The sequence below is a fragment of the Triticum aestivum genome, chromosome 6B (assembly GCF_018294505.1).
Source record: "Triticum aestivum cultivar Chinese Spring chromosome 6B, IWGSC CS RefSeq v2.1, whole genome shotgun sequence".
NCBI lineage: Eukaryota > Viridiplantae > Streptophyta > Magnoliopsida > Poales > Poaceae > Triticum > Triticum aestivum.
Genome location: NC_057810.1, coordinates 720,279,734 through 720,282,804, shown reverse-complemented (window position 1 = coordinate 720,282,804; position 3,071 = coordinate 720,279,734). Strand labels below are relative to the sequence as shown.

At 37.7% G+C, this 3,071-nt stretch overlaps 1 long non-coding RNA gene across 1 annotated transcript; it reads right to left on the bottom strand.

Annotated features, from left to right (window-relative positions):
• Window positions 1-1,974: 1,974 nt before the first annotated feature.
• Window positions 1,975-2,503, bottom strand: LOC123135187 (uncharacterized). Its single transcript, XR_006465842.1, has 4 exons — window positions 2,476-2,503; window positions 2,259-2,315; window positions 2,110-2,154; window positions 1,975-2,011 (listed from the first exon to the last, which is right to left on the bottom strand). It is a non-coding gene; the product is annotated as an uncharacterized lncRNA (long non-coding RNA).
• Between the last annotated feature and the right edge of the window lie 568 nt (window positions 2,504-3,071).

Genomic DNA, 3,071 nt, shown 5'->3' with positions numbered 1-3,071 from the left:
CCAATGGCATTATGGAACGTTGAGTCCCAATATCTCATTTCCATCATCTCTTGGTCTAATAGATCTTTCTCTACGTCTAGAGAATGAACTACCATGAGAGTTATGGATAGATAAGATTTGTCCACAATGAATTTCTCCAATATATTTTGGATATAGACAACATAGTATACCATAATGCATGAATGAAGGTGCTCAAGTTGTAGTAACGAGTGGTATTTTGGTTTACCAAATCCTTCATTTTAAAGTCCGTCACTTAGATGATTACATGCGTCGTCATTGCAAACACACAACACATGGATAATCATCATTGTAGGAGTAATCCTTGTGTATAAGGATCTCACTACGTCGGTTGTACCATATGTACCGACAACAATAAGCCGTATGGTGGCTTACCTATTTTACACAACTAGATAATTCCCCCGCGCGTTGCTGCGGGACTATTTTGAAATTATTTTGCTGAAATTTGGTTGAGCAAAATAGAAGTAATGAATTTATTTGACTTGATTATTTGATAGATTCGCCAAAAAAAAAGATTATTTGATAGATGCATAACAGTTTCATAAGATAAATATCATAATATGTGGCTAAATTTCCTTGGAGTTGTCAATGCTAGTGCCTTCTTCCTTGTGAACAAAATGTACATGTGGGATTCCTTTCTTGATGTACTCAAAGATGTATGTGCCAACCTTCAATGAATGATTCTTTGTGGTGTTGTCTTGAAAAGAGGCGCTGGTTATTGTCAGTTTCGTAGCATTCTTCATGTTTGTAATAGCCTCTATGTACCTTTTGTGTGCTTCTCTTGTTGGATGTGTTGTCGAAGGTGGCAGAACTTTTATTGGTGCATCAGATCGCATGCTATAGCAAAATAGGTGTGCATATCGTTAATTGCATAGCAGGAACTTAGAAAACAACTATGTATGTAACAGTCGTACCTGTTAGCCAACTTCCTTCTGGTTGTCCATGTACTTGCAAAAGCCAATATTAGTTGTAGGGATACAATGGAAAATGGTATGGTTGTTCTTAAATAGAGATGTGTGGTAGTCATAAAAACGTGTAACTGAAAGATATTGCTTTTAAAATAGTTAATACACAACAAATATAACAGTGAATATATATAAAGTTATAGATGGTATTTATATTGGGGTTTTAATTAGCAGGTTAATGTACGTATTAATATCGCACATGCATGTAAGATTTGGGCATGGTAATTGTTGGTTGGATTCCTAGCAAAGAAAATAATTGGGGGTTGGTATATAAAATCTAAAACTTTCTAAGTGGTGAAGGTTAGCCTGGGCGGCATTTCTGCAGTTTATGAGAGTTTTGAAGAGATACATACTCTGTAGCTGGAAAAAACAGAGATGACATTATAATAGATATCCTCATGTTAACATTCAAAGTGTAGTACAAACCCAGTTTGGTATTTATAGATTTATGACTAAAAGTACCCTCGTACACTCATACACGTTGAGCAATGGGCACTCTGATGGTTCAAGGGGGGAAATAAGAAAAGACAAAGAGAAACTCAGTGCATTCAAGCATTATCCAGTAATGAAGATCCTTCCTGTATGATTGTCTCCTCCACATGTTAACATCCGCCATGAATAGCAAGACCCTTCCTGTTTGATTGTCTCGTCCATATGTTAACATCTGTCATGAAAAGTAGTATAAGATTTCAGTCTAGGTGTTTCATGGATGGCAAATCTAAAATTTATAAGCACTCAAGGACAGAGCAGCAAGCAAGGGCATGATGCATGAAGCAAAAAGGTTTCTGGGTTGCAATGGAAGCTCAGCAAAATGGGTATGAAATGAAGAAATGATTTTTTTGTTGGTCGTAGGTATAGGACAGTGGAAGTTTCCATGCGTGTATTGCAAAGCTAGCATTGTTAAGTTGGAAGTAATAAATAGGACAATACAAAGGTTGGAATTAAAAATTGAAGTACCTATATGGTATGCATGTTTGGCTTACTCGTGTTGTCCATAATTGGTTGTTGGATCTTTGTTGTCTGTTTTGCTGCGTAAGGAGAACATCTGGCATTGTAATTATTTTAAGGGGAAATAAATAAATTTTGTGAGAATTATTTTATATAGGCTGTGAGAAGTAATACATACTCTTTCTTGTATTCTTTGGAAGGACTATGTTCATGTTCCTTTGATCTGCACTTAGATAAGATAGATCTCTCAAGGGGTAAGCGAATCGATCGATAAAAAGAGAGCATGTATAAACCTGGTGCATCATAGGCATGTGAGTATTGCCATACCTGATAGATTTGTTGGCATCATCCTCGGTAAAGTCTATTCTTCGTTTTGCTCCAGACCTGATTAGAAGGGAGATTAATCAGCGCGTTATAAGTCTGATAAATCTTGCTCTCGAGATGCTATTGCTTGATCGATGCCAAGAAGTAGATGATAGAATGAATGTCAAGATATATTGTGCAGAAGAAAACTTATTTGATAGAACATTTGTGCCTAACAAACCTCTGTTCCTGTTTCTAGCCATACGTGTTCGACGGTTATCGGCAGGAACATATGGGCTTGCTCGAGGAGAAGGATCGGGTAATGACGTATGACGTGGCCGTCCACGTCCACGTCCACGTCCACGTGAAACTTCTCGTGGATGACCAACCCCATGCCCAGTTGGATAATGCGAAGAACTTTCTGCATTAGCCATGTCAGGAGGCCTAATAACCCCAAGGAAGTGGAATTGGATGAAGGGGCCAAGAATGTAAAACGTACCAACAGAATACAAATGCAATGCAATGTGTATGTGCTCAATTTTTCCATATAGAGAATTAGAGTGCGCCGTTATATATTGAACTTGGCAAAATTATATTGAGATTTATGTTGAGCAAACAAATTTACAGAAGGAGCAACCGAGGAGAATTTGGAATATTATGTACCTTTAGGAGGCAGAAACCAAATGTGCCTGTGTTTGCAGTGAGGGAAACCCAATGAAGATGACTACTTGGGCATCATTGAGCACGCAGTACCTGAGAAGTTACAAATTTGTGATGCAATCAACAATATATCATACATAGAGAACATGGAGGAAATGGCAGTGAGTTGCTCACCGG